This window comes from Staurois parvus, unplaced genomic scaffold (genome assembly GCF_062004578.1).
Source record: "Staurois parvus isolate SC_StPar_1 unplaced genomic scaffold, SC_StPar_1.0 ptg000380l, whole genome shotgun sequence".
In the NCBI taxonomy this organism is placed as follows: Eukaryota; Metazoa; Chordata; class Amphibia; order Anura; family Ranidae; genus Staurois; species Staurois parvus.
Genome location: NW_028318176.1, coordinates 450,271 through 464,318, shown reverse-complemented (window position 1 = coordinate 464,318; position 14,048 = coordinate 450,271). Strand labels below are relative to the sequence as shown.

The 14,048-nt window shown below is 44.3% G+C and overlaps 1 long non-coding RNA gene across 3 annotated transcripts in view; it reads left to right on the top strand.

Annotated features, from left to right (window-relative positions):
* The window catches only part of LOC149455953 (uncharacterized), a 528,482-nt gene that overhangs the window by 68,295 nt on the left and 446,139 nt on the right, over window positions 1-14,048 (top strand). For 2 of the 3 annotated variants that reach the window (XR_016313982.1, XR_016313984.1), the window contains exon 1: window positions 11,247-11,394. This is a non-coding gene — a long non-coding RNA (uncharacterized LOC149455953). Of the gene's footprint in view, window positions 1-11,246; window positions 11,395-14,048 lie in introns of those variants that run through there. The other variant, XR_016313983.1, reaches the window with a different exon arrangement.

Here is a 14,048-nt window from a genome sequence, read left to right as displayed (position 1 = left end):
GTGGGGGGAGGAATACTGCCCCATCGTTGGTGTCAGTGGGGGGAGGAATACTGCCCCATCGTTGGTGTCAGTGGGGGGAGGAATACTGCCCCATCGTTGGTGTCAGTGGGGGGAGGAATACTGCCCCATCGTTGGTGTCAGTGGGGGGAGGAATACTGCCCCATCGTTGGTGTCAGTGGGGGGAGGAATACTGCCCCATCGTTGGTGTCAGTGGGGGGAGGAATACTGCCCCATCGTTGGTGTCAGTGGGGGGAGGAATACTGCCCCATCGTTGGTGTCAGTGGGGGGAGGAATACTGCCCCATCGTTGGTGTCAGTGGGGGGAGGAATACTGCCCCATCGTTGGTGTCAGTGGGGGGAGGAATACTGCCCCATCGTTGGTGTCAGTGGGGGGAGGAATAGTGCCCCATCGTTGGTGTCAGTGGGGGGAAGAATAGTGCCCCATCGTTGGTGTCAGTGGGGGGAGGAATACTGCCCCATCGTTGGTGTCAGTGGGGGGAGGAATACTGCCCCATCGTTGGTGTCAGTGGGGGGAGGAATACTGCCCCATCGTTGGTGTCAGTGGGGGGAGGAATACTGCCCCATCGTTGGTGTCAGTGGGGGGAGGAATACTGCCCCATCGTTGGTGTCAGTGGGGGGAGGAATACTGCCCCATCGTTGGTGTCAGTGGGGGGGAGGAATAGTGCCACATCGTTGGTGTCAGTGGGGGGAGGAATAGTGCCACATCGTTGGTGTCAGTGGGGGGAGGAGTAGTGCCCCATCGTTGGTGTCAGTGGGGGGAGGAATAGTGCCCCATCGTTGGTATTAGTGACACAAATGATGGGGCACTATTCCTCCCACTGACACCAATGATACTTACCTTGCTGACCCCTGCTCCAGCCTGGGCTCGCTCTCTCACTTACCTGTCAGCTGTCTTCCTTCTCTGGCCGCTCTCCTCTTCACTCGCTCCCTCGGTCTTCTTTGATGTCCGCGCGCTGCCGCTTGGCTCCTCCTCTCCAAGCTCCACCTCCTCGCCGGTGATTGGCCACCTGTGTGCCTCTCCTGAGCTACAGTTCCGGTGGCCAATCAGCGGCGAGGAGGCGGAGCTGCTGAGCGATCTTGGAGGTGTGGCCGGGTGACAGCAGCGTATCATCCCGCCCACACATCGCCGGAGACTGCAGCGGTGTCTCGGTTCCTAAGACCATCGGAAATATGTGTTTTCCGATGGTCTTAGGCGACCCCTGGGAAATGGTCGTTCGACCCCCAAAGGGGTCGCGACCCCCAGGTTGAGAACCGCTGGTCTAGAGCTATAATTACTGCCCTCGATCTAAAGTTCATGGCAATACCTCACATGCATGGTGCAATCTCTGTTTCCATACTGGCACAGGGTCAACGCTCACGACCGCAGGTGTGCGTGTGTGCGGATGGGTGAGGGTACTTTTTTTTTCTTTTTTTTCTGATTTATTTAATTATTTTTACACTGTCCCTTTAATTTTTTTTTTTTTTATCACTTTTAATGCTATCGCAGGGAGGGGGGGGCATTTTCTCCCACTGCTTGTAAAAGCAATCCTGCAGCTAATTAACCACTAGGAATGCTTTTACATGAAAGCCCATTGCCGGCTGAAAAAAATGATACCAGGATAATGCCTGCAGCTGCAGGCATCACCCTGGTATAACCATTCAAAGTCCAGTGATGTACCAGTACGTCTCTGGTCCTTGTTGGGTGTATATGCTATGTTCTTTTTTTCTTTATGCAGCCTGTGGGCTGAATGAAAAAAAAGAGAAGAAATCTCTGCCAGAAAAAGTGTGTGGTATGCCCACCATTAGAATACCTCCCTGCATCCACCCACTTCTAATGGTGGGCACACATGAAATGTGCCAACAAATATAAAATATATATGCCGAAGCATAGGGGCCATCCACCCACTGGCCATCCCATGCTTTGGCATATATTCTCTTTTTTTCAACTGCGGATGAAAAATCTCATCCGACAGCACTGCAAACACCTACTTATGTCTATTCTGAAAGCAAGACCCTGTTGCTGTCAGAATAAACAGGTCAGTGCTGCAGTTTGACATTCCTGCAAATAAATCAACAATGGTTAACAATAAAACATAAACTCAATAAAACAACTTTATAAGGAAAAGTGTGTGGTGGTATGCCCACCATTAGAAACCTCCCTCAATCCACCCACTTCTAATGGTGGGCACACATGAAATGTGCCAACAAATATAAAATATATGTGCCGAAGCATGGGGGCCATCCACCCACTGGCCACCCCAGGCCCCCATGCTTTGGCATATATTCTCTTTTTTTCAACTGCGGATGAAAAATCTCATCCGACAGCACTGCACACACCTACTTATGTCTATTCTGAAAGCAAGACCCTGTTGCTGTCAGAATAAACAGGTCAGTGCTGCAGTTTGACATTCCTGCAAATAAATCAACAATGGTTAACAATAAAACATTAACTCAATAAAACAACTTTATAATTGAAATATCTCTGCAAGGAAAAATGTGTGGTGGTATGCCCACCATTAGAAAACCTCCCTGCAGCCACCCACTTCTAATGGTGGGCACACATGAAATGTGCCAACAAATATAAAATATATATGCCGAAGTTTGGGCAGTGAATGGGGGAAGTACGGGTGCTGCAGAATTTGTGGGCTGCCAATCGGGATTTGCAAACACATCCGCAAGGATACTAGGGGTTCTACGGGCCTGTGTGTGAATTCTTGGTGGCTGCGGGACACTACTTGTGCTCACCACCGCACCAGCTTGTACTGCACTTATGGGACTCGCCACGTCACCAAGTGATACTGCAGTGCTGGTATGTATAATACCAGGATGTACTAGGCCGATGGTGCTTGCCATTTCACCAAAAGGTAGCGCGGCACTAGTACTGACACTCTGCTGCATATGAGAGTCATCATGCGTTTGTACCACATGTGTGAGACTTTTTGGGAGCCTAGCCACATACAGGAGCCTGAAATCCAATGACCACTTTGAAAGCCTGAAGGTGCGTAACTTCTTCATTTCACTTCCTCACTACCTATCACAGTTTTGGAGGCCCTGAAATGCCAAGATAGCACCAAACCCAGACAAATTACCCCTTTTTGGAAAGTAGACACTCCAAAGAATTTAAAAAGAGGCATGGTAAGTATTTTGCAGATCTCATTTTTTCTCACAAGGTTTTGAAATATAAAAAAAGGAAAGAATAAATATGTTTTTGTATTTTCTTCATTTTCCAAAAACTTGTGGCAACAAACGAGATCTGCAAAATACTCAACATGTTTCTTATCAAATTCCATGGGGTGTCTACTTTCCAAAAATGGGTCATTTGGGGGGGGTTTGGTGCTATGCTGGCATTCCAGGGCCTCCGAAACTGTGATAGGTAGTCAGGAAGTGTAATGAGGAAATAAAGCCCTTTAAGAGCCTGAAGGTGCTTATTGGATTTTGGGGTCCTGTGCTTGGCTAGACTGCCAAAACGTCTCTCACATGTGGTACCCCCATACTCGGGAGAAGTAGCAGAATGTATTTTGGGGAGTAATTCTACATATACCTATGGCATGTGTGAGCAATAAATTATTTAAATGACAATTTTGTGTAAAAAAATTTTTTTGTTGTCATTTTCCAAAAACTTGTGGTAAAAATATAAATTCTTCTATTGATTCAACATGCCTCTCGGCAAACAGTTTGGGGTGTCTACTTTCCAAAAAGGGGTCATTTTGGGGGGTGGGGGCATTTTATGCCCAACATTAGAAGTTTATACCACACATCACTCACTCTTCTAACCACCTGAAGACCAAGCCTTTTCTGACACTTTTTGTTCAAAAAAATCAGTATATTTGATAGGAAATTAATTTGAACCCCAAATATTATATATTTTTTTAGAGCAGACACCCTAGTGAATAAAATGGTGGGTGCTGCAATTTTTTATCTCACATATTACTCACACAGCGATTTTTGAAACGCAATTTTTTTTTCAAATATACACTTTTTTTATTTCAATGCACAAAAACACAATATATTGGCCAATTATTTGGTAAGATATAAAAGATGATGCTATGCTGACTAAATAGATACCAAACATGACATGCTTTAAAATTGCGCATGCACTGTGCAATGGCGACAAACTGCAGACATTTGTAATATCTATAGACAATGTTTAACCACTTGCACTCCTGAGGATTTACCCCCCTTAATGACCAGGCCTTTTTTTTGCTGTTTGGCGCTGCACTACTTCAAATGATAATTGCGCGGTCATGCAATGCTGTACCCAAACAAAATTTACGTCCTTTTTCTCATACAAATAGAGCTTTCTTTTGGTGGTATTTTATCACCTGTGCGCTTTTTATTTTTTGCGCTATAAACAAAATAAACACAAAAATTTTGATAAAAACCAATATTTTCTACTTTCAGCTATAAAAAATATATCGTAAACTCAAAGTTAGTCATAAATTTAAGCCAAAATGTATTCTGCTAAATGTTTTTGGTAAAAAAAAATCCCAGTAAGTGTATATTGATTGCTTTGTGTGAAAGTTATAGCGTCTACAAACTATGGTATAGATAATTTGAAATTTACACAGCTTTTACTTTCTGACCGCGCATCACATCTCTTGAGGTGCTAAAATACCAGGATAGAACAAACACCCCCAAATGACCCCTTTTCGGAAAGTAGACACCCTAAGCTATCTGCTGAGAGACATATTGGGGTTTATTTACTAAAGCTGGAGAGTGCAAAATCAGACTCACTTCTGCATAGAAATCAATCAGCTTCCAGGTTTCATTGCCAAAGCTTCATTGAACAAGCTGAGGTTAGAAGCTGATTGGTTTCTATGCAGAAGGGAGTCTGATTTTGGACTCTCCAGCTTTAGTAAATAAACCCCATTGTGTTCATAGAAGATTTATTTTTTTTCCACAAGTTTCTGAAAAATCACAAAAACATTTTTTTTTTACACAAAATTGTCATTTAAATGATTTATTTCTTGCACAAGCCATGGGTATATGTAGAATTACACCCCAAAATACATTCTGCTACTTCTACCGAGTATGTGGATACCACACGTGTGAGACTTTTTCGGAGCCTAGCCACATACAGGAGCCTGAAATCCAATGACCACTTTGAAAGCCTGAAGGTGCGTAACTTCTTCATTTCACTTCCTCACTACCTATCACAGTTTTGAAGGCCCTGACATGCCAGGATAGCACCAACCCCCTCCCAAATGACCCCTTTTTGGAAAGTAGACACTCCAGGGAATTTAAAAGGAGACATGGTAAGTATTTTGCAAATCTCATTTTTTTCTCACAAGGTTTTGAAATATAAAAAAGAAAAAAAAAATATGTTTTTGTTTTCTTTCTTCATTTTGCAAAAACTTGTGGCAACAAATGAGATCTGCAAAATACTTACTATGCTTCTTATCAAATTCCATGGGGTGTCCACTTTCCAAAAATTGGTCATTTGGGGGGGGGGGGGGGTTTGGTGCTATTCTGGCATTCCAGGGCCTCTGAAACTGTGATAGGTAGTCAGGAAGTGTAATGAGGAAATAAAGCCCTTTAAAAGCAATTGGATTTTGGGGTCCTGTACTTGGCTAGACTGCCAAAATGTCTCTCACATGTGGTACCCCCATACTTGAGAGAAGTAGCAGAATGTATTTTGGGGAGTAAAAACTTGTGGTAAAAAAATAAATTCTTCTGTTGATTCAACATGCCTCTCAGCAAATAGTTTGGGGTGTCTACTTTCCAAAAAGGGGTAATTTTGGGGGGTGGGTGCATTTTATGCCCAGCATTAGAAGTTTATGCCACACATCACTCACTCTTCTAACCACCTGAAGACCAAGCCTTTTCTGACACTTTTTGTTCACATTACAAAAATCAGTATTTTTGCTAGGAAATTAAAGTGAACCCCCAAACATTATCTATTAATTTAGAGCAGACACCCTAGTAAATAAAATGGTGGGTGCTGCAATTTTTTTTATCTCACATATTACTTACACAGAGATTTTTCAAACACAATTTTTTTGAAAAATATACACTTTTTTTCATTTTAATGCACAAAAACACAATATATTGGCCAAGTATTTGGTAAGATATAAAAGATGATGCTATGCTGAGTAAATAGATATTAAACATGACATGCTTTAAAATTGCGCATGCCCTATGCAATGGCGACAAACTGCATACATTTTTAAAATCTATAGGCAAAGCTTTAAAAGCCTTTACAAGCTACCATTTTAGATTTACAAAGAAGGTCTAGAGCTATAATTACTGCCCTCGATCTAAAGTTCATGGCAATACCTCACATGCATGGTGCAATCTCTGTTTCCATACTGGCACAGGGTCAACGCTCACGACCGCAGGTGTGCGTGTGTGCGGATGGGTGAGGGTACTTTTTTTTTCTTTTTTTTCTGATTTATTTAATTATTTTTACACTGTCCCTTTAATTTATTTTTTTTTTATCACTTTTAATGCTATCGCAGGGAGGGGGGGGCATTTTCTCCCACTGCTTGTAAAAGCAATCCTGCAGCTAATTAACCACTAGGAATGCTTTTACATGAAAGCCCATTGCCGGCTGAAAAAAATGATACCAGGATACTGCCTGCAGCTGCAGGCATCACCCTGGTATAACCATTCAAAGTCCAGTGATGTACCAGTACGTCTCTGGTCCTTGTTGGGTGTATATGCTATGTTCTTTTTTTCTTTATGCAGCCTGTGGGCTGAATGAAAAAAAAGAGAAGAAATCTCTGCCAGAAAAAGTGTGTGGTATGCCCACCATTAGAATACCTCCCTGCATCCACCCACTTCTAATGGTGGGCACACATGAAATGTGCCAACAAATATAAAATATATATGCCGAAGCATAGGGGCCATCCACCCACTGGCCATCCCATGCTTTGGCATATATTCTCTTTTTTTCAACTGCGGATGAAAAATCTCATCCGACAGCACTGCAAACACCTACTTATGTCTATTCTGAAAGCAAGACCCTGTTGCTGTCAGAATAAACAGGTCAGTGCTGCAGTTTGACATTCCTGCAAATAAATCAACAATGGTTAACAATAAAACATAAACTCAATAAAACAACTTTATAAGGAAAAGTGTGTGGTGGTATGCCCACCATTAGAAACCTCCCTCAATCCACCCACTTCTAATGGTGGGCACACATGAAATGTGCCAACAAATATAAAATATATGTGCCGAAGCATGGGGGCCATCCACCCACTGGCCACCCCAGGCCCCCATGCTTTGGCATATATTCTCTTTTTTTCAACTGCGGATGAAAAATCTCATCCGACAGCACTGCACACACCTACTTATGTCTATTCTGAAAGCAAGACCCTGTTGCTGTCAGAATAAACAGGTCAGTGCTGCAGTTTGACATTCCTGCAAATAAATCAACAATGGTTAACAATACAACATAAACTCAATAAAACAACTTTATAAGGAAAAGTGTGTGGTGGTATGCCCACCATTAGAAACCTCCCTCAATCCACCCACTTCTAATGGTGGGCACACATGAAATGTGCCAACAAATATAAAATATATATGCCGAAGCATGGGGGCCATCCACCCACTGGCCACCCCAGGCCCCCATGCTTTGGCATATATTCTCTTTTTTTCAACTGCGGATGAAAAATCGCATCCGACAGCACTGCACACACCTACTTATGTCTATTCTGAAAGCAAGACCCTGTTGCTGTCAGAATAAACAGGTCAGTGCTGCAGTTTGACATTCCTGCAAATAAATCAACAATGGTTAACAATAAAACATTAACTCAATAAAACAACTTTATAATTGAAATATCTCTGCAAGGAAAAATGTGTGGTGGTATGCCCACCATTAGAAAACCTCCCTGCATCCACCCACTTCTAATGGTGGGCACACATGAAATGTGCCAACAAATATAAAATATATATGCCGAAGGTTGGGCAGTGAATGGGAGAAGTACAGGTGCTGCTGAATTTGTGGGCTGCCAATCGGGATTTGCAAACACATCTGGAAGGACACTAGGGGCTCTACGGGCCTGTGTGTGAATTCTTGGTGGCTGCGGGACACTACTTGTGCTCGCCACCGCACCAGCTTGTACTGCACTTATGGGACTCGCCACGTCACCAAGTGATACTGCAGTGCTGGTATGTACAATACCAGGATGTACTAGGCCGATGGTGCTTGCCATTTCACCAAAAGGTAGCGCGGCACTAGTACTGACACTCTGCTGCATATGAGAGTCATCATGCGTTTGTACCACCTCAGCAACCTGGAAATGGGGTCGGGTACACCTGATCTTAGCAAGGACCTTTTCTCCGTCATCTGAGCTAACTGTCAGGGTGCCGCTGCTGTCTACAGGCTCATATTCTGAGGGAGATTCTGTCAGTCAGTCTTCCCCTTCGCTCTCACCTGACATGCTCAGAATCCTGTAGGCCTCTCCACTAAAGTACCTTTGGTTGGACATTTTGGCCACTAAATGTATATGTACCTAGTGTGACTCATGACAAAAAGAGGGCCTAGCTGTCAAGGACTGCTTGAACCGCTACAAAAAATTTACCGACAAGTGCTAACAGAGATCAGGCCTGATTCTGTGAACACTGCGGTTTTGTGTGTAATTTATCAAGTGACAGTTATCTACTGACACTGCACTTGCTGGGGGAGGGATGGGGGAGTAGGGGTTAAACGCAGGTGCTGGCAGGTGTCGGGGCTGATCCCGCTAACGCTGCATTTTTGGGGACACTATACTAATGTGAACGCTGGTGTAGCGCTGAACTGATCAAAGATATTGATCCAATCAGACACTATACTAGCAATAGAGGTTTAGTGTGCAAGTGAGCATGTTCCTGGCAATCAAGGGGTTAAATGTGATTACTGGTGTACTAGCGGGCTATCTGACGCTATCTGGGAGGGGCGCTAACACTATCAGAAGTCGCCAGCAACACTAATACAGTGATCAGTAAAAATCTGTGCACTGTAAACAATGACACTGGTGACAGGGAAGTGAAGGGGTTAACTGGGGGGGTGATCAATGGGTTAAATGTGACCTAGGTGTGTTCTGTTAGTGTAGTGCTTTGTACTCATGTTTTCTGTGTCTTCTTCTCTCTCTGGGACGGAATGTGCCCAGGCAGAGAAGATTTACATCATATCCTGTCCTGTGTAACTGTCAACACAGGACAGGATAGGACAGGGACCGATCATTCAACTTCAGCCGGATATCACTGGCTAAAATTGAATGAGTGGTCCCTCGGGGATCGAATCGTGACACCCGCGGGAGCATGGGAGCGCGAATGATGTCTAGAAACGTGATATTGCACAGCGGTGCCACCCTGCTGCAGTATATGTACTGTGGCTGGTTGGCAACCGGTTAAAACACACCCCTCCTCTCTCACCCCCCCCCATCACCAAGTGTCCTATCAAGACTTGCATCTGTTTTTTTACATTTATACATTTCATACAATTAAATTTTTTACATTTATACAATTTTTTTTTTTCAAATATCAACTTCTAAAAACATCTTATATAACTACATTTCTTACACATATATATTTTTTTTTTTTTCTTATCAAACATCAATTACTAATAAAGATAACAAAAAATAATAATACGATACCATTTTTAGCGCAATTTAAAACACACCCCTCCTCTCTCACCCCCATCACTTAGTGTCCTATCAAGACATTCCCCTGTTTTTTGACATTTATAAATTTTACACAATTAAATTTTTTAAATATATACAATTTTTTCTTGGGGGGGGTTCAAATATCAACTTCTAAGAACATTTTATATAACGACATTTCCTACATATACATATATATATATTTTTTTATATATATATATATATTTTTTTATATTATTTTTTTTTTCTTATCAAACATCAACTACTAATAAAGATAATATAAAATAATAATACGATACAATTTTTAGTGCAATTTAAAACACATCCCTCCACTCTCACCCCCCCCCCATCCCCCATCACTAAGTGACCTATCAAGATTTTCCCGTTTTTTGACATTTATACATTTTATAAAATTACATTTTTTAAATATATACAATTATTTTTTTTTGGGGGGGTTCAAATATCAACTTCTAAGAACATTTTATATAACTACATTTCTTACATATACATATATTTTATTTTTTTTTTGAGGTTTTTTTTTTTTTTTATTTTTTTTTTTTTTTAGATTTTTTTTTTTCTTATCAAACATCAACTACTAACAAAGATAATAAAAAATAATAATACGATCGATGGACTTTTCCTCCTCTTCATCTCCATTTCTGCCAGTGATGTTATTCAGGCATCTGGAAATATAGAGAAAAGATCGTTACACATTATGGACTAAAACCACATGGAATTCACCATCTTCATCCATTTCAACATCAAACCAAAGGATCATGTCCTCAATCTGCATGTTCAAGACTTCCTGGATGTTGAGTCTCCGTGGCTCTTGTGCATTAGGGATAGCTGCCCGGCAAATGGGACACGTGGCGCTCTCCCTGATCCATCTTTGGATGCAGGCAGGGTGGAAAACATGAGAGCACTGGAGAACCCTAGTCTCCTCTCCAGCGCCGTATTCAGCCAAACAGATGGAACAAGTCGGCTGCTCCTCACCCTGCTGCTCCATAGCCGGTGGTCCCTCTTGTACCGGGTTGTTGGCAGCCTCCCTAATGCGATCTCTTGGAGAACGGCGTCTGCGAATAGCATTGGTGTCCTCCCGTCTCCGACGACGTTGCCCTCTGGACCTTGTCCTATGAGCAATCGGAGACTCTCGGCCTTCCCGAGCTGATGATCTGCGCCTTGAAGGTCGTGGCATCCTGATGGTGTTGGATGCCAATGTACCTAAAAAAAAGCTAAAAAATGACAATATTAATAATAATATTGTAAACAATAACAGTATAATACTGATGGCAATATCAATTTTTAAGAATAATGAAAATCGCAGTTGTCGCAGGAGACGTGCTCTGGCGATGTGCATCGGTCGGCGACCTGTGCAGGAGTGATCTGATTGCCACTTCCTGTCCGGGGTCCTGCTGTGTTTGGGCTGCCTTTTGTTATGCCTGATGACTTGCAATTTTTTTTCGGTCATGAAACGCTATATTTTGATAAATTTGATATTATTCTATAGATTTTACATAGAATGAAATATTACTGTGGCCATTTTAAAGTTATTTTTCAATTTTGCCACTAGATGGCACTGTGTGGGCATTCTGCACGGCTGTAATACCGCTGGTTGCCATGGATGTCTCCCTTCCTGATCGGCTCCATACAGGGCATACGAAGTTGTTGCTGGCTTTTAACGGCCATGTCTTCCTATATTTCTGTATAGGAGGCTAATCCCGGAGCTGAGGCAGAAAACGGACAGTCCCCAGAGACGATAGGAGCGGTCGGCTGTCGGCATAACGGTCACCGAGGAGAACAGAGCTGAGCAGGTAGGAGATAGAGCGGGAAGGAGAGCCGGGGGTGGTGCTGAGGAGGGGCCGGGGTGGTGAGGAGAAGGCTGGGCCTGCTGGGTGGTGTAGTCCGCAGGGGGTGTTGTGGAGGGGGCTATGTATGGAGTGTGTTATAGAGGTGATGATATCCGGCTATAGAGGTGATGATATCCAGGAGAGGGACAGACGTAGCTGGATCTCCCCCATTATGTGCCCCCATCACCCCCCAGTGTCCCCTCATCTTCCAGTCCCCCTCCCCCCCTCAGGCCTGCCCAGGGTACAGCTCATTGCTTTCCTTTCCTGACTTTGTTGCTGGATAGCAGGCGGCTGCAAGTGTGGTGATGAGGATCCCACCTTTAGGCCCCGTTCACCTCTGGTGATTTGGGATGGCAATTGTGTTTGTTCCTGCGATTCGGAAATCGCACTGCAATCCTGGCGTGTGTTTGTGTGCCATCCATTATTAATGACACCTCAGACGTAGGAGCTTCTTTTGGGCGACAAGCTGGAGGAAGAACCGCGCCGCGTTCGAAGTGACATTATAAATGAATGAGACGCAAACAGACGTGGTACGCTTTGCCAGGATTGCAGGGCGATATGGAACGGCAGCAACTCTGCCCCATGATCCCGAATTGCCAGATGTGAATGGCCATCCGAAGCCTTAGAGTCCTGGTGCCCAACACACGGCCCCCCGGCCCTCTGCGTGTTGCTGGCGGGCTTTTGGGCACCAGGTACAGAGAAGAATGGCAGCAGAGTGGTGGGCACTTGATGGCTCTCTGTTCTGCTCTGTGTTCCAGCTCCTGCACTGAGGAGACACACTGTACTATGGATGGAGTTATCTCTGTCCCCAGTACATGTCCCAGCCTGGGAGAGGGAGAGCAACGCAGGAGCCTGTGATCAGGTAAGGTGGATGGGGGAGGGGGTTAATATTCACTGCTATGGACAGTAATGGGGAAAGTAGGGGGAGGATAATTTATAAGGGGGTTACTTTCACCGCCCTGATCAGTAATGGGGAGGGGGGGGTGAATTGTGAGGGGTTAACTTTCACTGTCATGATTAGGGAAGATTATGGAGGGGTTAAAGCGGAGTTCCACTCAAAAGCTCAAGCTCCCCTTATTTGCCCCTCCCCCTCTCTACTGCAATATTTGTCACCTTTTGTGGGGGTAGCGGGTACCTGGTTTGGCATGTACCCGCTCCCACTTCCATCTCAGTACGCCGTGGTTAAATGACTTGGAAGTTGGGCCCCCTCCTTGCTCCCGCAATGTCCTGGGAACTTTCACAGGTCCCAGGAGACTGCTGGACCAATCAGGAGGCGCAGCACTACTCATGCATGCGCAGTGGGCACCAGGCTGTGAAGCCTCAAGCTCTCACAGCCTGGTGCCCACAGTAGAGATGCCGGCATCGTGGAGGACAGAAGGAGAAAAGAGACTGTGCCGGTGAGTACATCGCTGGACCCTGGGACAGGTAAGTGTTTGTTTATTAAAAGTCAGCAGCTACAGTCTTCATAGATACTGACTTTTAATAAACACAAAACAGCTGGAACTCCACTTTAAAGTAGAGTTCCAGCTGAAAAAAACAAAAAACAAGAAGTCAGCAGCTACAAAAACTGTAGCTGCTGACTTTTAAAATACAGACACTTACCTGTCCCTCGGTCCAGTCGTGTCCTCATCACGGCTGGTTTCACCGGCCGTCTTCTCTCCCCGGCATCTTCAGTGTGGGCACCCGGCTGTGACAGCTTGTGGCATCACAGCCGGGTCCCCACTGCGCATACGCAAGAACCGCTGCGCTTTGTGAATTGCCCCGTAGTCCTGTGGGACCTGTCACATGTCCCATAAGACTACGGGGGGGAGGACAATTTCCGCTTCCGATCACCTAGGCGATCGCAGCAGAAGTTGGAGCTGGTACCTGTCAAATTTGGGTACCCCGCTCGCTCCCCAAAGGTGCCAATCGTTAATGGGGAGTGGGGACAAAGGCTTAAAGCGAAACTTCCCCGTTTGGGTGGAGCTCCGCTTTAACTTTTACTGCTATTGTCAGCAATGGGGGGGGGGGGGGTGTAGTTCGTGGAGGGGTTAACTTCACTACTATGGTCAGTAAGGGCCCTCTCACACTGCTCTGTAGCAAAATAATTGTAAAAACACATATAGGTGTACAGCAATTTTTCTGTGTTTCAGATGCATTTCTGGTGTGTTTTTTTATTGCTTACAGCTGTGCAAAATGGACATGTAACTCAAACACATTAAAATCGTGTGCGTTATTGTTGCGTTTTCAATTCATTTCTATGGGGAGCTGCATTTTTGGTGCGGTTTTCAAAACTAAAACGAAAGATGCAGCATGCAGGACTTTTCAAAATGCACCACAGCGCAGTGGTGTGAACATTCCCATAGGATTTAATGGGATTAATTTTTCTTGCATTTTCATGGCAAGGTAAAAGTGCAGGAAAAACATATCATTGTGAAAGGGCCCTAATGGGGGAAAGTGGGTGGGGTGAATTAGGAAGGGGTTAACTTTCACTGCCAAGATCAGCAATGGGAGGGGAGATCATGGAGGGTTCAGCTTTCACTTCCATAGTCAGTAATGGGAGGGGAGATTCTTAATTAATGCAGGGGAGGTTAAATTACACTTCATAGGGGGTTAACTTTCTCGGTCACTGAGCACCT